Raw genomic sequence first — 24,823 nt, 5'->3', positions numbered from 1 at the left:
TATTAATTATACGTCTTTAACATTAAGTTATCAAATATAGAATTTGTATAAAAAAATCTTAATTGTAAGATAATTATTAATTAAATGGAGGCTTAAAAAATAGGCTTTTTTATTATATATAAGTAACTTAAAAATTTTATTAATTTAAGTATACCAAGTAAATACCAAAAAAAAAAATTCTAACATATGAGTGACTATAATAGTATCTTCTAAATATATAGGGCATTAGGCCACCACTTAGTTCGCCTATAGTTAAAGCCACCCTTGATTAAGTGGGACTCCACGAAATTTTAATTTTTCATTTTTTTAGAGATTTTTTCTATTATTACTGAGCTTTATTTTGATTATAAATCTTCCCGTAGTCTTTATTCAATAGAATCAGGAGATGTAAAAAAAAAAAAATTGTTTAATCATAGAGGTAATTAATCCATGAAGTGTTAAAGTAGTGGTTTGCTGATTATGTCGTTGACAAAATCACTTTATGTGTATAGAGCTGATGAGTTATTAGCGACTAGAAGGCATTCAGGTTTGAGGGTGACAGATATATGGGGCTCGATAGTTCATCAGTTGAAGCCATCGTTTATTAAATTTCTTGATTTACATTTCCTTTCCCTTCAAACTAAGTGCAATTTAAAACACCAATTTTTCATAGTGAATCATATCCAACCTGGCAACGTGCTTCATTTGAATTTGAATTTCAAGTAGACTCCCTTTTCAAGTTATTTTGACTATATCAATATCAATGACTTCCTCATACATTTTGCAAAAATATTTGAAATAGTGTACCTACAAGATCAGAATGGTTAAGTTCTGAAAACTATTCTTTGTCAGAAAAATTTTCAAGTAACAGAAAATGAAACTGTGAAGTGCTTTCATTTTAGTTATTTATTTTTGTTGAAAAGTCAAAAAGTTGAAAGGGCTCACATGTTGGATGTATTTTGAGTGCATTGAACCCGCATGCTTTTCTTGACAATTAATTGGCAAGTTGATGGAGGAGCCACATGCATTTCCACATGTTTCAAGCCGGTGCCAAATTGCAGGACTTTTGCCAACTACTTTAAAAGACTTTTTGCAGTGAAGCTCAACTATAAATGGAGTTTCATTTAGAGAGTAATTTGCATCCCAAATTTATTAAGCTTCTATATTTTTAAGTTTTTGAGAAAAGTATGAGAAGTGTGTCTGAAAAATTTATCTTTTTTGTAGAGTATGAAAGTACTGGGTATATTTGGGTTTCTGAAAAGTGAGATTTGTTACTCAAATATTTGTACTCTATTAATTGTTAAATAAACAATTATTCTTTCTTGCCTTCGTGGATGTAGATTTAATTACCGAACCACGTTAAATAATTATGATCGTTAAATAATTATGATCGTAGATGTAGATTTAATTACCGAACCACGTTAAATAATTATGTCCTTTATTTTTCTGTAATTATTTGGTGCACTTGATTTCGTATTCCGCGCACAACAATTTTCTAAGTGTTGCGTTCGAATCTAAAATTGGCCCACTACATACCATTCTACAGCAATCTCAGAGTCTTTTATGGATGAAGCTCTTTCTGCTCTATCAAATGATAGAATATACTCGTTGGAGTAGAGCCGTTGCAGTTGTTCTATATTGAGAATTAAGGCTGTGTTCGGTTGACTGGAGAGTAGGAGGGAGAGGAGAGCAATTCGAAGTCCTCTCAGATTTCCACCATTTGGTTTGCAATAATGAAGAGAAAATCAAATTCTATGGGATTCGCAATTGCTGTAAACTATGGAATTCCGTTTTCTCTATGATGAGTGAGGAAATCGAATTCTCACTCAGTGGGACAGTAAATTTCTATATTTGTCCCTTAAAAACTCATTTAATTACTATAAGCATAGTAAAATGCATTTGGCTATTTTTTTCGGCATTACCGGTGCAAGAGAGATATAATCATAAAATAGAAACTTCAGATTTTTATTTAATTAATTAATATTTTTTTTTAAAAATAATGATAAAAGCAATTGAGGAAGAAATCATAATTTCCTTATTGGACAAAGATTATCTTCTATATGATATATATTTCTTTATACTTTTATTCGCAAACTATAGATGCAGAAAATTAACAAAGATAAAATCAATTCATAATAAAATTTCTTTCAATTTTACTTGTTTTAGTTGTCTATTTTTAGATTAAATTAATTTATAATTTGATATTTTTCCACAAAAATTTCAAATTCTAAATAAAATAATTGAGTTGTAATTTAGTCTTTTTCCTTATTATGAATTTGTAAATTTATTTTATTTTTTAATTTTACTTAATAACAAATATTAAAATATTAACACAAAGGGTAAAATTATCTAAATAAAAATAATTTATCCCTTTTCATTTTGAATTCCTTGCCAAACCAAACAATAAAAATTGAAATTTCCTCTCCCCTCTTCTCCACTCCTCTTCTTTCATTTCCTCTCCACTCCTCTCCTCCACTCCTCTTCTTTCATTTCCTCTCCACTCCTCTCCTCTCCAATCATTTTTTCAAACCGAACACCACCTAAGAGCCTAATTCAATTTTAAAAAAACTCCTCTTCCTTCTTTATTTGAGGAGGTTGCGGAGAGTGTTGCCAACGGAGAATTGGATACTGCTTTTGCTATAGTGAGGCCCCCTGGCCATCATGCTGAACAAGAAACGCCATGGGATTTTGTTCATACAACAGTATTGCTATTGCAGCTGCTTTTCTGTTAAATGAAAGAGTAAGAGCCAGTTTTCTTTCTTTCTTTTGCTCTTTCTTTTTCACCCTCTTCTTTTTCCTATTTCTGTTAATCTTGGACTCATGTTATTCCTTGAATGCAAAGATAGTGATATGCTATCCAAAGTTAAACCTCGGTTTTTCTCATTCAGTTGTGACCTCACAACCTGCATTATTGTTTTGGAAGGATCCTCGTGTCCTAGTCTTCTCTGTTCACAGGTATATAAGAAAGTTGGTATCATATTTCGTCTTTTGCTTGATCATTTTCAGATTATTATTCTGATGCCATATTCTCAAAGTTGCATAATTAATTTCCTGATAGAATGCTTTCAAGATTTCTTTGGTCTTACCTCAAATCTTCTTTTCCCAAAACAATTGTGTGAAATAGTTGTCAGTGCTACTCAGGATAATGCTGGCATCATAAAAATCTTCATTTTGTTCTTGATTTATTGATGAATCTACCCTCTTTTTCTGCTCAAAGGCTTTAGTTATTAACGCTTCTGTTCAATGTTCTTCCATGGGATGCAGGCATTTCGACCATAAAAAGTTTGTCCAGGCATGACTTTGGGATTTTTATCCTGAAAATGAAGATTGTTTCTATTCGAAGATTGGCGAAGGACCTGATGTTGGGCAGTGTGATGATGCAGACTATCTTGTAGTTTGGGATCATATTTTACTTCCCATTACCGAGGAATTTGATACTGTTGCAGGTTCGGTGATTTATTTCTAATTGTGAGGCTCTATTAGGATGCCCTGCTGTTTCCATTCCAAACTTTAAAATGTATATTTGTCAAACGTCATCATAGAAATCTGATCTTGGCAGCAGTTTGATTGGATAATGTATATTTTATATAGAACTGCCATACCTGTTATATTTTTAATATCTCTTAGTCATTGAGTACATGTCTTACTATTATTGTAAAAAAAAAGGGGAAAAGATATTCTAATTATTATTGTTATACACCATTTATATACAAAAGCGTCAGCTAACTAAAAGGCTAAAAAGAAGGGATTGATTACTAGTTGTACACAATAGAAAAGGAAATTGCTTATAAGAGAAAGTTGACTAACAAATTACGTCCATTACTGCAGCAGAACAACTGTCCATAATCTTGCCAATAACTGTCCATAATCTTGGCAAATCTCAACACTCCCCCTCAAGTTGGAGCATGGATGTTAATGATGCCCAACTTGCGAAGATGAGTATGAAATAAGGCTTTTCCAAGAGGCTTGGTTAATAAATCTGCAACTTGAGTTTGTGATGAAGTGAAAGCAGTAGCAATATGCCCAGATTGAATCTTTTCTCTGACCACGTGACAATCCATCTCAATATGTTTTGTTCGTTCGTGAAACACTGGATTTGCTGCGATGTGTAATGCTGCTTGGTTATCACAATAGAGCTTAGCAGGGATCACGAAATTAACTTGCAAATCTTTGAAGAGGTATCTCAACCAAGTGAGCTCACAAGTAATGGCTACCATGGCTCTATATTCTGCTTCTGCTGAAGATCGTGAAACCGTTGTTTGCTTTTTCGTTTTCCAAGAGATGAGAGATGGACCAAGAAATACGCAGTATCCAATAACTGATCTCCTTGTGGTAGGACAACTTCCCCAATCTGCATCACTATAACCTATTAACTTCAAATTATTTTCTGCTGCTCCCGGTGTTCCTTTCAAGTATCGAAGGACTCGAATTGCCGCATCTAAATGTGGCTTGCGGGGTTGATTCATAAACTGACTAAGAAGATGTACAGAATAATTAATATCAGGCCTTGTGATTGTGAGGTAAATGAGACGGCCAACAAGTCTTCTATATTTTGATGGGTCTTTAAGAAGGTCACCACTTGATGGCGTAAGCTTCAAGTTTTGTTCCATAGGAAAAGAAGCTGGTGCTGCTCCCAGGAGTCCCATATCATCAAGTATATCTAATACATATTTACGCTGGGAGATGCAAATGCCTTTCTTGGAACGAGCCACCTCTATTCCCAAAAAATACTTTAGCTTTCCAAGATCCTTGATTCTAAAATGTTCATCAAGGAACTTTTTTAGAGTTGTTATTGCAGCTGGATCATTTCCTGTTATTATCATGTCATCAACGTAAATCAATACTGCTGTGAATGAGTCTCCATGCACTCTAGTAAAAAGAGAGTAGTCAGCCATAGATTGCTTGAAGCCGACTTTGCGAATGGCACAAGAAAACTTGGAATACCAGTTACATGAAGCTTGCTTCAATCCATAGAGTGACTTATTAAGTCGACAAACTAAGTTCTCCCCCTGTCAACTATAACCTGGTGGCGAAAGCATGTATACCTCTTCAGCTAGATCACCATGAAGGAAGGCATTTTGAACATCTAGTTGATGGAGAGGCCAATTTCTAGCAACAGCAATAGCCAAAATGCATCGCACAGTAATAAGTTTGGCAACTGGGGAAAATGTTTCTTGATAATCCATCCCTTCAATCTGAGTGTATCCCTTAGCTACCAGTCGAGCTTTGTATCATTCTATTGTGCCATCAGAACGATACTTTATTTTATAGACCCACTTGCAACCAATTGGTTTCTTCCCTTTGGGCAATGTGGTAAGAGTCCAAGTACCATTGGCTTCAAGAGCTTCGATTTCCAAATTCATGGCCTCACGCCACTTGGGATCATGCTCAGCCTGGGCAAATGTGTTAGGTTCAACAGAACTAGAGATAGATGCAACAAAGGCGTGATGAGAAGATGAAAGATTATTATAAGAGACAAAATTAACTAAAGGATAACGTGTACCTTGCCAAGACTGAAGCACAGAAGATGACATTGAGCTGGGGGACAACAGAGTGGCCTGTGAGCAATGAAAGTCACGGAGCCAAGTGGAAGGTTGTCAGATTCGATCAGATCTTCTTAGCATAGGTTGAGTGGGCTGGTTATGTAAAGGTACAGGTTGAGATTCATTAGATGTATTGTCTTCTTGTGGAATGATGGGAATTAACTAAGCATCATGGTCTGGTATAGATAAAGGCAAAACTTGTAAATTATGATTGATATCACATTTGGAGTTTATAAAAGGGAATACATTCTCATGAAAAATAACATCTCGACTCAAAAAAATCTTCTTAGTTTCTAGATCATAAACTTTGTAAGCCTTTTGACCCGAAGGATACCCAACAAAAATGCATTTATAGGCACGATGATCGAACTTATGTTGAGGTTCGACATTAGTAGCAAAACATAAACATCCAAACACACGCAAATGGTCGTAAGTAGGTGGCTTTTTATGTAGAATTTCAAATGGCGTTTTTTGAGAGAGTAAGGGTGTAGGTATGCGATTAATAAGATAAACTGCAGTAAGAACACTTTCACCCAAAAGGTTAGAGGCAAATGAGATTGAAATCTCAAGGCTCGGGCTACATTCAAAATATGTCAATGTTTGCGTTCTACTACACCATTTTGTTGAGGTGTGGAAACACAGCTATGCTCATAAAGGATTTCTTCATCCTTAAAGAAGTTATGCATGGAAGTAAATTCTTTGCCATTATCTGTGCGAAACCTTTTAACTTTATAATTGAATTGTGTAGAAACAAAAGCACAGAAAGATTTTAAAAAATTTTGTGTGTCTGATTTAAACCGCATAGGATAAATCCATGTATGTCTGGAGTAATCATCCACAACAGTCAAAAAATAATAAGCACCTGAAAGAGAACATACTCGAAAATGTCCCCAAATATCGCAATGAATTAACTCAAAAGGTTTTTTAGTAGAAATAATACTTAAACCAAAAGGTAACCTTGTTTGTTTAGCCAAAGGGCAAATATCACAAACTTTATTTGAAGAGAAAGAAATTTCAGGTACTAAATCAGCAAGATGTTTCATTGGATGGATGGAAGGGTGTTCGAGACGTTTGTGCCACAAATCTGGTTGCGAAGATGTCTGGTTGACTTGAGGAGTGAGCAAATTAGGCGAAGGTGTAATGTTTGGAGAAAAATAATAAAGACCGTCATGTTGTCTCCCCAGACCAATCGTCCTCTTCGTTGCCAAGTCCTGTAAGATGAAAAAGTCAGCAAAAAAAGTGATTGAACAATTCAAGGACTTTGTCATTTTGCTAACAGACAACAAGTTGACACAGAACGAGGGTACATGGAAAACATTTGAGAGAGAAAAATCAGAACTAAAGTTAGTTGAGCCTATTGAGTCTATTTGAACCTTGTTTCCATTAGGTAGTGTAACAGAGGTGTGGAGAAGGACTTACTTCAGATAACAAATCAAGAGTAGATGTGATATGGTGAGTTGCACCACTATCTATTATCCATTTATTCGAATGAGAGGAGCAAATATGGGATGAAAGACAAAAAGGGGAAAGCTGACCTGCTACATTTGCCTTAGGTTGAGCATTACCATTATTCAAGAGAGCCATGATTTGTTGGTATTGCTCTTGCGTGAAACTTGGCGTTTCAAGTTGTGAGTTGTTAACTGTAGGCCCTGATTTATTTCCAGATTTCTTACCCTTCTTGTGAAATTTATGACCAGGGGGGAAGCCATGCAAGTGAAAACACTTCTCAACTGTATGGTTATCTCTGTTGCAGTGGTTGCAATGCAATTTTCCTCTCCCTTTGTTATGCGAACTGCTATCATTGTTGCTGGTTTGTGTTGCTGCCAACAAGATTTCTCTAGACACAGCCACATCACATTGTTTTTCTTCTTGGAGAATCAAATTATAAATTTTTCTAATTGTAGGAAGTGGTTGTATAAGGAGAATTTGACCACGTATAGCAGAATATGTATCATTTAAACCCATAAGGAATTGCATTACCTTCCCTCGTTGTTCTCGTTCTTCACTCCCCTTAATTGCCCCACAGGTGCAAATAGGCATGTCATTGTAAGATGAGAGCTCATCCCACAAGCCCTTCAGTTTGGAGTAATATGCTGCCACAGACATGGTCCCTTGATGTAAAGAAGCAATGTCTCTTTCAATTTGAAAGATCCTTGGGGCATTATTTTGAGAAAATCTCTCCTTTAGATCGGCCCATACCTCTGTTGCAGATTCTGTATACAATACACTATCACCAAGATTAGGATCAATAGAATTAAGGATCCAAGATAATACCATATCATTGCATCTTTGCCATAAGGCATGTTTTTCATCGGCTACTGGTGGCTTATCGATTGAACCGTCAACGAAACCTGTTTTGTTTTTCGCACTTAGAGCAATACTCATTAACCGACTCCAAGTGGCGTAATTATCACCATTCAATGGCTTGGTGACCAAACTAATTCCTGGATGATCCGAGGAATGAAGATAAAATGGATCCGAAGGATCGATAATAACATTGGTTTCTGTTTTCGATGAAGTAGCTTTCGTCATTTGTGACTAAAGGAAAGCTAAGAAAATATTCTCCCAAGAGCGTAATGCTCTGATACCATGTAAAAAATAAGGGGAAAAGATATTCTAATTATTATTGTTATACACCATTTATATACAAAAGCGTCAGCTAACTAAAAGGCTAAAAAGAAGGGATTGATTGCTAGTTGTACACAATAGAAAAGGAAATTGCTTATAAGAGAAAGTTGACTAACAAATTACGTCCATTACTACAGCAGAACAACTGTCCATAATCTTGGCAAATCTCAACTATTATCGTTTTTGGGTATATTGGCAATTCAATAAAACATTTAATGAAAGTAATTAACTCGCTAGATAGATACTTAGTGATTGTGGTCTACTCCATCTTACCCTTTTTGTTCCTTCTAGGGAGTTGGAATTAGAAGATTCTCAAGTTTTGCTAATTTTATGATACTGTACTCATGACTAGCAATTGAAGGGAAAAAAATAATAATAATAAGTTTGAATGGCCAAATTCAAATAATTTAGAAAGCAAATTTTATCTAGCTAGAAAGGACAATGCAAAGATCTCAAATTATTGTTGTCTTAAGAAGATTGTCGATATCCTTTGAAATCATTTTTTTTTTAAAAGGTAGTAAGCCTTTCAGTACTCACAACACATCAAGTACATTTTGAATCTTTGCTTGTAATGATCCTAACCAGACAGCACTGTTTTTTTTCCCTAAACCGAATTTGGCTAAAGAATGGGCATGAGCATCACAGATTCTAGGATCATATTGGACTGTAATTTTTTTAGAATTCATTACTCTGCTTTCTGATATCTGTAATTATCCAAAAGATTTTTGTTTTGTTGCCCTTAGTGTTGTTTACTAACGCTACCACATTTAAACAATCTGACTCTATGATCAAAGAAGTTATGGTTGCTTCTTTTGCAAAGCTAACATTTTCCCTTAGGCGAGTCTAATTAATTCCAGTAGCAACTACCTTACCATAGCTCCTAGGCCTATCATTTGATCCTTATTATTGATGGCTCCATCAACATTGACCTTGAACACATTTTCAGGGGGGAAACATTTTTGCTACTTCTCCTTTCTAAAGTTATCAATATGAGTTGTGTCTGGTTTTTTTAGTCTTTGGTATGCGGCCAAAATTGATTCTACCTTTGCTGCTGAAACCTTTGGTTCTATCCTTTTTCCCCTTAAATTATTTTAATTTATACAATTAATCTTTTGGGAAATAAAATAAAAATAAAAAGAATTTGTTAAATTGTATTTATTACTAGGAGTGGATCCATAAGTCTAACTAATTCAATTTCATAGTTTTTTCTTAAACTAAATTGCATATTTTTAGATTTTTTTTATTTTTTTATAAACTTAAATAAACAAATTAAATCATTTTTCTGTAGATCGACCTCGGATTCACCGAGTTATAATATAACAAAACACCCTTATACTTGGGAGTTACAAATCACTTTTAAGACGTGTCAAGTTTTTGGCATCGTTGCCGGGGAGAGGTATTTATTTTGTTTTATTTTTCCTTTTTTTTACTTTTTTATAAATTTTCTTTACCCCTTTTTTCTTTTCTTAAATTCTGTTATATCCCTAAATCTTTCATAATTTCACTTTTTACCTTAAAAATTCTCATTTCTGGCTCATTCTTCTCATAATTACAGTTTAACCACAAAATCACAAAAACTTTTCGAATAAGTCCCTTGCCAAAATTTCCCATAAATCTAAAATTCGGACCTACAACTTAAACTTCTTTGGACCATAATTGGATTTCTTTGGATCTAATTTGGACTCAGAAGCTGAAGCTGTTGAATGGGGGTTAGTGGTGGCAAAAAGTGCAGCTTTTCAATGCATAATGGTGGAGTCTGATTGTCAAGAAGTGGTGAAGTTAATTAACAACAAAAAGGGCAGTAGGACAGAGATTATGTGAGTGATTTTAGAAATTCAAAGTCTTAGCAAGGATTTCCAGAATATCAGCTGCTATCACACTCCTAGATCATGTAATACTCATGCCCATTCCTTAGCTAAGTTAGCTCTAAGGAACAATGAAACTGTTGTATGGCTGGAACCAATTCCAGTAGAAGTCGAATCTGTGTTATCATCTTTGATTTAATGAAATCATTTATTTCCTTCTCAAAAAAAAAAAAATTGGACTCAATAAAAAGAATATTAACTTTAAAAATTACAAAGCCCATTAATTTGAATTAATCACTTAATTGGTTGGTAATTTTTAAAATTTGAAAAAAAGGTCTACACTTTAATTATTTATTTTCTTTCTTTCTTTCTTTTTATTTCTGCAATTTAATTTTTGCATTTGTTTTAATTTTTCTTTTTGGCTTTTACTTTGTTTATATGTTTAGTTTACTGCCTATTTAGTTATTTTACTTTTTTTTGCTAATTAATTTTTAGTTTGTTTATTTTTGTTTTGTATTTTTTCTTCTTGCACATTTATCTTGTTTATTTTTCATTTTGTTCTTAATTTGTGTAATTTGCATTTTCTTTTATGTTATTCATTTGTTTGTGCATCATCCTTACAACATAATTTCACACTCACACATCATCATCATCATTGTATGAGACATTGGTCTCAAACTTCAAGTGGCAGGTTAATTCGTAGATCTCAATCACCACCACCAATCATGGACGAGATCCAAGAAGAAAACATTTTAGGCCAACTTAATCCTCCAGTTGATTGGGGAGACAACCAATCTCAACATGATTAGAATCAACCAAGAACTTTGAGAGATTACATGAATCCAACGAGAACTGGAGCACCGTCGTATATAGTATTTCCTTCAGAAGCATCTCGATTCAACTTCAAACTAGGTATTATCCAACTTTTACCAACATTTCATGGTTTAGAATTTGAGAATCCGTACTTGCATCTAAGAGATTTTGAGGAAGTTTGTAATACATACATAAACCAATATTGTAGCATGAACATAATTAGATTAAAGTTTTTTTTTCCTTATTCATAAAAGATAAAGTTAAAACTTGGCTACAAAACCTTAGATCTGCATCAATAAAAACTTAGAATAACATGCAAGAACAGTTTTTGAAAAAGTTCTTTCCACTTCATAGAACCAATTCTTTTAAAATGGAAATCACTTTTTTCACTAAAAAAAATAGAGAAACATTATACCAATGTTGGGATAGGTTTAAAGAATTGCTTAACATATGTCCACACCATGGTTTTGAAACTTGGCGATTGGTCACTTATTTCTACGAGAGCTTAACACCACAAAGTAGACAAGCTGAAGAAATGGTGTGTAATGGTGAATTTAGAGATAAAAATCATAAAGATGCACTAGATTACCTTAACCAATTAGCTGAAAATGCACAACATTGGGATATTATTGGAACCTTTGAATTGACTAATAAACCACAACTATCTCCATCTAGTGGAGGAATCTATAACATTAGGGAATATCATAATTTACAAGCAAAATTTGCATCCCTAGTTAGGAAGGTTGAAACTTTTGAAAACAAAAAAAGTGACCAAGTAAAATATGTTCAAGAAATTGCATATGATGTTTGTAGTTCTAATGATCATTTCACTCAAGATTGTCCCACTCTGCCTGCACTTAAAGAATGTTTACATAATCAAGCTAATGCCATCAACACTTTTAATAAGTTAAACTCATATTCATAGACTTATAATTTTGGTTGGAGAAATCATCCAAATTTTAGTTGGATGAATAATAATAATGCACAATCTTCACAAGCACCACCTCCACAAAATTTTCAAAATACCCATCCTTATGCACCATATGTTCCACCACCATGGAAAAATTTAAAAGATACAATGCATTATTCATTAGGAAGCAAGATGCTATTAACAATCAAAATGCACAAACCTTTTTTGATTTAAAAGATATTCTTGCTAAAATTGCTTTAAGAATTAAAATTTAAGAAAAAAGAAAAATTCCAGCTCAACCACAACCAAATCCTAAGATTCAAAATTCACCAATGGACCAAGTCAAGTAAGTTATAACTCTTCGTAGTGGTAAGGTTATTGATCGGCCTATTCCTGAACCCTGTAAAAACAAAAACAATGAAAATTCAAATGGTAAGGAAGAACTAAATAAACTTACACATAGTGAAAAAATAACTATTGTTCCATTTGAACCAACATTTCCAATTGCATTGAATAAACTAAGGAAATCAAACCACTCTTCTGAAATTTATGAAATCTTTAAGCAAGTGAAAGTTAACATTCCTCTGTTAGATGCAATCAAGCAAGTACCTTCATATTCCAAATTGTTAAAGGACGTATGCACTGTTAAGAGGAAATTAAAGGAAAAAAAAGTGCTTTCATGGCTGAACAGGTAAGTACCATTCTGTCTACTAATAATAAGTTGAAATATAAAGATCCTGGTTGTCCTATTATTTCTTGTATTATTGGAGATCACAGAATTGAGCATGCTTTTTAGACCTTGATGCTAGTGTTAATTTGCTTCCATATTCAGTTTATCTTTAACTTTATCATGGTGAGTTAAAATCAACTTCAACTATACTTTTGTTTGCCGATAGATCAATTAAAGTACCAAAGGAATAGTGGAAGATGTTTTAGTACAAGTTGATAAATTCATATACCCTGTGGATTTTATTGTCTTAGAAGTTGAACCTGTTGTGAATAATTATAAACCAATTCATGTAATTTTAGGTCGACATTTTTAGCAACTGTTAATGTTTTGATTAATTGTAGGAATGGTTTAATGAATTAATCATTTAGAAATATGACTCTGGAATTGAATGTTTTCAACATGTGTAGGCAACTGATAATTCTATAAAATGAGAGTTATTACATCAATTCTAGACTTAAATCAGGATCCATTAGAGGGCAAATAAGGTATTTTTATTACATTTTAGTTATATTTTGCATAAACATTCATTTTAGTTGAGTCTTAATAAGTTTTGCTTGAATCAAAGTAATTTGTGCTCAAAATAGGTGCATAATGGTAGGTTTTCATAAATCCTTAATTCATGAAGAAATACTGAGACATTAGACTAGCAAGAGGAGGACAGGAGATGGCCGCAAAAGAAGTAAAGCACAATCGGGAACAATGCAGTGTTGTAGCTGCTGTTAGAGCAACCAGTGCTATAGCAATCTGGGAGCACAGAAGGAGAAAACTTAAGCACGGGTCAGATGCAGATTTGTGATATGCATGTTTCCTAATTTAACTCATGCACGTCCACATACTTTTATTTTACCCTAGTTTACAGTATAAAAGAAGGGCATGTACCACATTGAAAGGCAGCAATGAATTAACATTGGAGAAATTAAAAGGAAAAGAATAAAACAATCAGAATTCGAGAAACCCAAGTTTGCATTAGTGAAGAATCCAGCAGAGTTATTTGGATTCAATCTTCATTGTTTTCTACTTGTTCTTTTCTTTACTCTTTGATTGAACCGATGTATTTCGTGAACAATATATTGATATTTGTTTTTCTCATTTAGAATATGAACTAGATTTTCTTGTAGTTGAGTGACAAACAATCTAATGGGTACTTGACTATTCTTATGTGTTGTTATGTCATTGCTGTAGCATTTTACTCTAGTAGTTGTTATTAATATAACTGTTATTTCGGTTGACCACTCATTTAATAGTTCAAGTTAAGATAGAGAAGCAAAAGGGCATATCTTAGTAGATATTATTAGAGTATTACTTGATCTTACTTTTAGTTTCCTAGATTAAGTTATCTTGAATCCCATAAGGGTTATACTTGAAGTAAGATTTGTGAGACACTAGACATAGGTGCTCACCTTATAGGGTGGAGAGACTAAAGGGTCATAAGGCCATATCATAAGTAGATTAGCAACTGGTCATTGTTAATATATTTAAGGGTATGAGAGTTCCAATATGCGACAGCTGAGGATGCAGATTAATTCTGCCCAGTACTGCAGCACTTACCGTAATAACTGGTGTTAACTTGATGAAGAACAATCAGCCCATAAGGAAAGTTTGATAATTCAACTACCATAGTCTCACTTGAATTTTTGACACATTTAATTTAGTTTATTTCATTATGGTATTTTTTTACTTTATTCTCTCACAATCATCAATTACGATAGAACCCACTTTACGTTTGTTAACTTCGGACTTAAGTTAGTTTGCACTATTGTGATTGCTATAGCATTTTGAGTAACATCAATCCCTGTGGAGACGATCTTGAATATTCATCACTTTATTAGTTGTTGTGTATACTTGCACATTGGCATTAGTAGCATTTGATTATAAAATTTACCAACAGCAACCTAATGAAGAAAATGAGAATGAAGATGAAATTGATGAACAAATGGAATTTCTTGAATCTTGTATAGAGGAGAATATTCAAAAAGGGAGTTTTTCTTAACTTAGTGATATTTTTTTAGTTAATTCGATTGAATCAAATAAACAACTTGAACATGATACTTCTAATATAAATTTGTTGTTTGATTCTTGTCAGAATTTGCAAAATGATGATGAGAAACCAAAATTTAACGAGCTTGGAATCATTGAAAAGACTGAACAACAAGAAGCACCTAATCTGGAACTGAAACATTTGCTAGAGGGATTGAAGTATGCTTATCTTGGAGAAGAACAAACTTTTCCTATTGTGATTTCTTCGACCTTATCAAGTGACTAAGAAGGTAAGTTACTATCTGTTCTTAAAAAGCATAAAAACGGAATTGGATGGACTTTAAATGATATTAAAGGTATTAATCCTTTAATTTGCACATATAGAATCAATTTGGAAGAAAATGCTAAAACATATCAACAACCTCAAAGAAGATTAAACCCACACATGAAAGAAGTAGTAAAAACAGAAGTTCTTAAATTACTTGATGGGAGAATTATCTACCTTATATTTGATAGTAAGTGGGTAAGTCCTACACAAGTAGTGCCTAAAAAATCTAGAATCATTGTTGTTAAAAATGAAAAAGGCGAATTAATTCCAACACGAATTACATCTAGTTGGCGCATGTGCATTGATTAGAGGAAATTGCATGAAGTCACTAGAAAAGATCATTTTCCATTACCATTTTTAGACCAAATCTTAGAAAGAATAGCTGGACATCCCTACTACTGCTTTTTAAATAGATATTCAGGTTATTATCAAATTTCTGTAGCACTTGAAGACCAAGAAAAAACCACATTTACATGTCCCTTTGGAACATTTGCATTTAAAAGAATGTCATTTGAACTTGTAATGCTCCTGCAACATGTCAAAGATGCATGCTAAGTATTTTCACTAATATGGTTGAACATTGTTTAGAGGTCTTTATGGATGATTTGACTATGTTTGGAAATTCTTTTGATGATTGCCTTGATAATTTGGAAAAAACAATTTAAAAAGATGTGTTGAAAAATAACTCGTTTTAAATTGGAAAAAATGTCATTACATGGTTACTTCTAGAATTATTTTGGGTCATGTTGTATCTATTAAAGGAATTAAAGTTGACAAAGCAAAACTCATATCTAAATTGCCACAACCAAAAACAGTTAGAGATGTACGATCTTTTTAGGACATGCAGGATTTTATAGGAGGTTTATAAAAAATTTTAGTACCATATCTAAACCACTTTGTAACCTCTTATTAAAATATGCACCATTTGAATAGACTGATGATTGTCAAACATCTTTTGAGAAAATAATTTATCTTTTGACATCTGCACCTATTATGCAATGTCTTGATTGGTCTTTGCCTTTTGAATTAATGTGTGATGCAAGTGACTTTGCCGTTGGTGCTGTTTTAGGACAAAGAAAGAATGGTAAGCCGTTTGTGATTTATTATGCGAGTAAGACTTTGGATAGTACTCAAATGAATTATTCGACAACTGAAAAAGAATTACTTGTTGTGGTGTTTGCATTAAACAAATTTCGCTCATATTTGCTTAGTTTAAAAATTTTTGTTTTTACTGATCACGCTGCTGTGAGATATTTGATACTAAACAGGATGTTAAATCAAGACTGATTCATTGGATTTTGTTACTTCAAGAATTTGACCTCACCATCAAAGATAAAAAGGGTGCCGAAAATATCGTTACTGATTATTTATCAAGACTCACATCTAAAATCTGCATTGATATAACACCCATCAATGACTCATTTCCTGATGAATTTTTATTTTATGTTACTCCAATGCCATGGTATGCTAACATTATTAATTTCCTTGTTACAGGTAAAATACATTTGCAATAGAATACTTAAGAGAAGAAGAAATTTTTTGTTGAAGTAAAGAAATTTTATTGGGATGATCCTTACTTGTTCAAATATTGCCCTGATCAGATTTTTCAACGATGTATTCCTAATAATGAGGTAAGTTGTGTCATTAATTTTTGTCATTCTAAAGCATGTGATGGACACTTTTGTTCAAGAAAAACTATAGCTAAAATTTTGCAATGTGGATTTTATTGGCCTACCACATTCAAAGACACATACGAATTTTGCAAAACTTGTGAAAACTGTAAAAAAATAAGATCAATTACTAAAAAAATATGATGTCTTTAAATCTCATACTTGAGATTAAAATATTTGACTGTTGGGGAATTGATTTCATGGGTCTATTTCCACCATCTTTTGAATTTGTGTAAATATTAGTTGCAGTTGATTATGTCTCAAAATAGATTGAAGCAATGTCTTGTCGAAATAATGATATTAAAACTATCGTTAAATTTTTAAGAGAAAACATTCTAAGTCGATTTGGAATCCCTCGAGCCATTATTAGTGATGGAGGTAAGCATTTTTTTAATAAGTCATTTGAGTCTTTAATGAAAAAATATAGAATTACACATAAAATTGTTACCCCTTATCATCCTCAAATAAATGGTCAAGTTGAATTAGTAAATAGGGAAATAAAATAAATTTTAGAAAAAAAATAGTTAACCCAACCGAAAAGATTGGTGTCTTCAACTGACTGATGCACTTTGGGCCTACCGTACTGCATTTAAAACGTCTTTAGGAATGTCACCCTATTGGCTAGTTTATGGTAAACCATGCCACTTACATGTTGAACTTGAGCATAAATCATTTTGGGCTATTAAAGCTTTTAATTCAAATTTGGATGATGCTGGTAATGTGCGAAAATTGCAATTTAATGAACTTGAGGAATTAAGGAATGATGCATATGAAAATTTAAGAATTATTAAGGCAAGAACAAAAGCTTTTTATGATAAAAGAATTTTTCAAAAAACATTTGAGATTGGTCAAAAAGTATTGCTTTATAATTCTCGTCTTCATTTATTTCTAGGAAAGTTAAAGTCAAAGTGAAGTGGTCCATTTGTTGTAAAAAATATATATCCACATGGGCCTATAGAAATTGAGAATCTAAAAAACAATGTCACATTTAAAGTTAATGGACAAAGAATAAAGCCCTATCTGGAATACCAACCACGTGAAGCAAGCACCGAAATAAATTTGAGTGACCCACCAAATCTTGATTAAGTTTTTAATTAGTGTTTTAACTTTTCACTGTTGCTTTACCGTTTGAATTGTTTGACTGTCTTGAATGATACGCGTTGTGATGTTTCTTGCTTAAAGTGTGTTTAATAATTGTGTTTTTTTTCATCACTATACATCATGAGCACCTCAATAAGGGAGATTCTGTTTAGACATCGTAAAAATCTTTTGCGAATAAAATTTCACTTGGGCGGCCAGATACAAAGTTGTAAATCACATCCAATTTGGGAACGACAACCACCAACATTAGTGGCCTACGTTGAGGATCAAAAAAGACAACTCAGAGAAACAGAGCATGGTATATATGAATTTGAATTGGAGCTTGAGGTTAACTCAATGAGAGGACAAATTTAAGTTCATTTTCCTTTTTACATTGTGTTTTTTTTTATTGGTTTCACGTTTGATTTGATTTTGGTGTGTTTTGATTTATTTTCCCGTATAAATGGCGGATAACGGTACTCCGTGACTTCTTAAGTCAATATTCTCAGTTTTCCACAATAATTGATATCTTAAAATCAAGTATAGAAGAAATCCAACATAAATTGCATAAGTATTTTCCTTCTCTCCCTCAAAATGCACTCAAAAAAATTTACAAAGCTCGTTGTGAAAGATTACGTTTGTTAATAATCAACGAAATTCCTTCTGATATTCGTTGTATAATTAAAGTAAAGGTCTGATTAGCTAGTGAGTTTCCTGATCCATTTATTTCTTACATGTCTGGTTTTGGTAAAAGCACATTTGCTAAAAAACGGAGAGCTAAAAGACTTGGCTCAGAATCTCATAACTGTGTAAGACTTAGTTCCAAACAAGAAGTTTGTAAATCTTTAGGAATGGTTTCTAATAGTCGAGAAGATAAAATTAAATTTGTTAAAGATGGCATGAGTAAAGAATTATTAGATGATATCTTACGATCTCTTGAGATGCATCGAAGTGGACATGTGCAATATGAGATACAAAGGTTATAGAGACTGTTCCAAAAAGAAAGTGCATAGTTTAGTCTTGGGAATTTGAATCAAAAAGACCTTGTTTGCCAGTTTATAAGAAAATGGTGTGATTTTGTATTTACTCATTATTTGTTTTCTTTTACTTTTTTTTCTTTTCACTGTTTGCTTTTCTTTTTACTGTTTTCTTTTGAATTATTGAGACATGAGCTTTACGCATTATCTGAAAAATACACCAACCCATTTACAGTTGTTTCTCATTTTGTCTATCACTATGATCTTTAAATATGAGCTCTTTTTCCAACCACTCACAACTTGTTTTTTAAGATTATTCTAATGGCAGCATTTTCGAGTAAACAATTCAAAAACATTTGTGTGCTCTCTGGATTTCATTATGGAAAATACAAAGAGTTCATTCAGGCAACTGTAGATCTTGATCGTGTTATAGCTGATAGAAAACTACACCTTGTATATGGAGGAGGTGATCACGGGTTATCAAAACTTGTCTTAGAAGCTGTTTTTATTATAGGAAGCTAGGTACTAGGTATCATTCCACAAACCTTAAAACCTCTAAGATGCATGTCTGACATACTAATTGGAGAAGAATTAGTTGTCTCAAGTATGCAAGAGTGAATATCTTATATGTTAAATCATGCTAATGCTTTCATTTTCTTGTCAGGAGATTTTGCAACTCTAGATGCACTGATTACATTTGCATTTTAGGCCCGTTTGAACATCCATTAGAAACCCATCGATTTACTAAATGTTAATAATTTTTATGATGGATTGCTTACATTCATTAACTATGCAATTAATAATCATTTTATTCCAATCTCTGCGAAAAATCTCTTTTTTTGTGCTTCTATTACTGATGAGTTAATTGATCTTTTACAAGCTTACAAATTAGAGCCAGATCCTAGGACCTTAGCATTGGAATGATTGACTAATTATAGTAACCCTAGCCCTAGTAAGAAGTACAAGTTGGACTTAACTCTTCGGTTGTAACTATCTTTTTGGAGCGATAAGGTTGGGGGGAGGGAATAGTTGACAGCTCTGGAATATGGCAAATTTTAGTAATATTTATGTCGAAGATGACTGAATATAAGGTGTACCGGCTCTAAAAATGCATCTTCAGCGGCCTGCTCAAGTGTGATGTTTCCTATTTATATTTTCTTTATCTTTTTTCGTCTTTTTGAATGCATATCTTTAAATTATGAATAATTTTTAGTTTAGGTTGGGGGAAAGGGTAGTTGACGTAAATTGTAAATAGGGGTGTTTATTTATTTTTTAAAAAAAACCCAAAAAACCAAAAAAAAAATTCAGTCTAGGATGGCTGTGTAAAGAGTCATGACTTTTGAGATGCATCCTAATAGTCATGTTGTATTATATTTTGATTTTAAAATTCATAGTAAGTTATTTTTGTTCCCTTTTTTCTTTGAATTACTCAAATTGTTAACTCTCCATTTGGTTATTAAGTTATTTTGTTGTTTACTCATTTAACATGTATTATTAAATTATTCTTCACACACACACTATGACACATACTAGTGGATTGTAAGTTAAAATTTTTGTAACATTTAGTTAGTTCTTTTGATTTATTAAGGATAATATCTAAGGTAGTAGAAAGTGTATATTGCCAAAAAAAGAACAAAAAAAAGAAAAAAATTGAATGTGTTTAATTTTGTTATATTTAAAACCCGAGTAATTAAGTCCGTAGGGTGTTTCAACACCTAGTGCCCTAAGGTCAACTGGATTAGGAGTCACTGGCTTAAAGCTCGCTACATGAGTTATAGATATATTGTTTGCTTATTTATTAAAAACTCAAGTGATTAAATCCATAGGGGTGTTTCAACATCTAGTGCCCTAAGGTCAACTAATCTGGGAGTCACTGGCCTAGAGCTCGCCACATGGGTTAAAAATGTAATATTTAAAAAAAGTAAATAATTAACTGCCTAAAGATAAAATTTCTAATGAACGAAAATGTTGTTTTCTTTTAATGAAACCCCATAAGTATTGTGTTAATTACTTGAGCACAAAAGAAGATTTATGATATTCTGGATAATGAGTGAACGACCAAGAGTTAGAAAAATTTGGAAAATTTTATTTATTTGGTAGTTTAGAGGATAGATGAACAACTATTAACTTGCATGTGAATTTTGTAAATCTTAATTTAATATAATGCTTTAATTGTTAGGGGCTAGCAATAAGCTAGTTGGGGGGTGTGATTAGTGTTAAAAATTGTATGTTTATTAAGTATAAAAATGTTATTTTGTGCTATTAATGTAATTTATATTTGTAATTGTGTAACATATTGTGAATTTCTAATTATTTTTCTAAATATTTGATTTTGTGTACTTTTGTGTGTTTATTAGGTAAAAATAATAATTTCATGCAATTTGAGGCTCCAAACAAATGTACAGATGTCAAATTTAGATTCCCGAAGTCCGAGAAATTATGTAATTATCGAGGAGGATCCGAGACTTTTGTTATAAATTTTTAAGTTTTTTACAATGGTAAATGTGGTAATTATAAAATTATAAGTTTTTATCATGTTAGGTATGGTAATTGTTAGTGGAATATGTTGGATATGCTTGAGTGGATTAAGTTATGTTTATGTTTTATTATTGGGACAAATGTAAGGTTAAGATGTAATAAGATTTATTTATTTGTGTAGTGTGGATTTACCATGTATTAGTATAAATAGAGAGGGGTGGGGGAAACACATCTCTACACACCTTCTCTTCTCTTCTTTCCCCTCAAATTCTTCTTCTCATCTCTCTTTGCAATATACTTTCAATAAATAAAATTAGTTTTATTTCAATTTCCAAATACCATTTTTTAATTATGTGTTTTTCAATTTTAATAATTCCCTTTATTTCAAAAACGTTTATTTAAAGATTAGTAGTAATAGGAAGGTGAAACTCTTAGTAAACAAATATGATTTAATCAAATTTTATTTTTAATTGTACAAATTGAATTATTTTCTAATTAATTTTATCCATATTTTATATTTTGAAATTTTGATTTATTGTAGACAAAAATGGGAGTTTGACACAATGAATTCTTAATATCTTAGTATAAAATATGGTAAAATGGTATTTTGACTTATTGTAGACAAGTTGAGTTTTGGCACATTAAGTTCGTAATCCATAATAAAATTAATGTGAAAATTATTTTAATTTATACAATTAATCTTTTGGGAAATAAAATAAAAATAAAAAGAATTTGTTAAATTGTATTTATTACTAGGAGTGGATCCATAACCCTAACTAATTCAGTTTCATAGTTTTTTTCTTAAACTAAATTGCATATTTTTAGATTTTATTTTTATTTTTTTATAAACTTAAATAAACAAATTAAATCATTTCTATGTGGATCGACCTTGGACTCACCGAGTTATAATATAACAAGACACTCTTATACTTGTGAGTTAGAAATCACTTTTAAGACGAGTCATCTATTTCAGAAATTACCATTCAACCCTATCGTAGTCTTTACTAATATCTAATTTAAGAGCCATAATGCCATCTCTTTTCACTTTACTGTGTCTAATCTTGTGGAGGCATTCATAACCAATAATGACATTGTCTGTAATGAGACTATTGGTGGTGAATGCACTATGAGTTGGGGAAATGTTTGGGAAAGAATTGGCTTCATTCTATTGCCCATCGCCTTAGCAACAATTTTGTACACAACATTGCACAGGCTTTATAGGCCTATAATCAGTAACCTTTCTAAGCTTGGTAATCTTGGGTATTAGGGAAATGTATATGTGATTTAGGAGAGCTGGGTTACTGTTGGTTAGTTATTGTTGTTATAGGTGTCAATGTGCAAGTGTACAGAACAAATAATTCACTCTCAAAACACCATTTCATCAACTCTCCTCATAAAACCCAAAATCAAAAATCAACATTTCATCTTCTACTCGTTTCTCTCTCTTCATTTTCAAGCTCCTTTTAGCCCATTTTTGATTTAATCTCCATCATAAATTAGCTTCATTCATCTCTAGGATTGATTTTCTTGTCTCAAACAAATCCATTTCACTCAAATTTTTAAAACCCGAAATTGCATTTTTAAGCTTGTTTTTCTTCCAACAATGGCAGGTGGTGACAAGTCCAAGGGGAAACAGGTGGCCAAGAAGCATAAGGAAGATCATAGCGACTATTCGGAGTTTATATTGACTCACTTTCCATGACCCCTGCTTCGAAAATGATTTCTCGACAATTTCATGCCAAGATCGGTCATTACTCCTTTTTTTGTCAATTTTAGTAATATGGAGAATTTAGAAATTTATGATAAATCTCTTAGAGATTTTCTTATTACTATGGGATGGGAAAATGTATTGGTTGTTAAAGAGCATTATTATGAAAATTTAGTCAAGTTGTTTTATTCGAATATGGATATGGAAGCCTCAGATAAAATTGTTACTAGTGTGGGGGGAGTTCGTATTGAATTTGATATTGCTCTATTAAATCGTATTCTTGGAACTCCGAATGAGGGATTGGAACTATATAGTGCTAAAGCCAAAATAAAATATTCTTGGTTTTCACTTGAGAATGTTGTTCGAAAAAATTATCGATGACGTGATTTGTCCTCTGCGTTTTGTCGATCACCTTTGAAATCTCAAGCCTTACCTCTTCAAATTAGAATCCTTCATTATGTTCTTCATCATGTTATAACTCCTAGGTTTAGACATGCGGATGAAGGTAACGCTTAGATGTAGCCATATTGGATTGCATTCTTGAGGAAATTGTGCTCAATGTTGGTTATATTATCCTTAATCATATGCTTACCACTCCAAGTTTAGCCAAAAGATCATTTCCTTATGCTAGTATTATTACACGTATTGTCCAGTATTTTCAAGTACTTATAACCGAGCCAACCTTCTTGAATTCGAGGGAATTAGGCGATGAAACAATAGCTAATTTGGGGTTTTATTGGAGGGACAATAGATGGTATAAAGATCAGAGAAACAAAAAGGTTACGGAAATTGCTCCTATAGATCATCATTTCTTTAACAATGTCCTTTCACCACACTTGCTCCCTGATCTCAGTGCTCCACATCGATCACATCCTCAACCTTCCAAGGGCCCTTCCCACTCTACTCCAGCTGACTTTGAGGATCCGATGCAGCAGTTGTTGACTAAATTGGATTCTCTTTCCCAGCAGCAAGGCAAACTTCAATCCCAACTTGAGGCTTTCAACTTCAGTCTATTTCCGAGCAAGAGCGTCTCTTTGAGTAGCAGCAACGCTTATTTGAGCAACAACATCGCCTTTTTGCTTAACAGCAGCAGCTTCTTGATGGCCAGCAGCAACTTTTTGCCGCTCTTGGATTTCCACCACCATCCGCTTCATCACATCCTCCATCTCCTTAGAACTCTATTTTATTTTCAGTCATGTGTCACTCTGCACTACATCTCTACATGCATATTTGTTTAAATTTGAGGATGATTGTTGCTTGATATTTTTGATATGTTATGTTTGGTGGATTGATGTTTTTCTGAAATCTTGGTTTGTTATAATGGCTTAGTAAATTGCATCCTTAATTTACATATGTTTCTTGCTTAATCATTGAACTATTCTTTTTGGTATAAACATGGACTTATGGTAATTTTGATGATGAAGGGGGAGAAGTCATGTATTTTTGAATTCGAAGCCAGATAATACATATTTTGATCTTAAAGTATTTGTGCATGGTTTTGAATTATTAAGGGGGACCTTACAAATTGTTATAGATCATATATTCAAGGGGAGTTTTTGTTTTAAATTTAATTTATATGTTGAATTATATATGCCATGTATTAAGGGGGAGTATAAATGTCAAAATACATGAGATGTTTTTCATCATAAAAAAGGGGGAGATTGTTAGCCTAAAGGGCTACACATAATGTAATTTTGATGATAACAAATATGTGTATTAAGTAATTTAATCAATATTGTATTTCACATTTTCACTAGTTGTTGAAGGGTAATATTTATGCAAGTGAAATCAAGTTGAAAACACTCAATGGACAACGGCGAAATCAAGAATAAAGTTTAGAGCTCAATGGACAAATTATTGCGATAAATTCTTGTAAAACCGGTATGATTTAATTGATACATGATTTAGCATTTGAGAAGCTCAAGAGATTAATTCAAATAATTACTTTTCATAAATTAAAAGGTTTTATTTTTATAAGATAGAGTATTTTGTGGATTTGAGTAATTTGGACTTAAATGAAAAGTTTTGCAATCTTTGATTTTAATAAGTATTATTATTGAATTTCGGAGTTGGAGCTTTTTACAAACATTTGAAATGTTTTGGGCCATACTATAATTTATGAATATTTTGGACTAAAGTGAAAGGTTTTGAGCACTTTGAAAAATATGGTATTATGTTGAAAATGACCTTTTTGAGA

At 32.5% G+C, this 24,823-nt stretch overlaps 1 long non-coding RNA gene across 1 annotated transcript; it reads left to right on the top strand.

The window, feature by feature from the left end:
* Positions 1–2,389: 2,389 nt before the first annotated feature.
* Positions 2,390–3,596, top strand: LOC107176967 (uncharacterized). Its single transcript, XR_001508156.3, has 3 exons — positions 2,390–2,719; positions 2,868–2,934; positions 3,244–3,596. It is a non-coding gene; the product is annotated as an uncharacterized LOC107176967 (long non-coding RNA).
* The last annotated feature ends 21,227 nt before the right edge of the window (positions 3,597–24,823 follow it).

Source organism: Citrus sinensis, chromosome 3, assembly GCF_022201045.2.
Source record: "Citrus sinensis cultivar Valencia sweet orange chromosome 3, DVS_A1.0, whole genome shotgun sequence".
Classification (NCBI taxonomy): Eukaryota; Viridiplantae; Streptophyta; class Magnoliopsida; order Sapindales; family Rutaceae; genus Citrus; species Citrus sinensis.
Note: the sequence above shows the minus strand (reverse complement) of the source record. Positions and strands in the feature narration are given on the sequence as shown.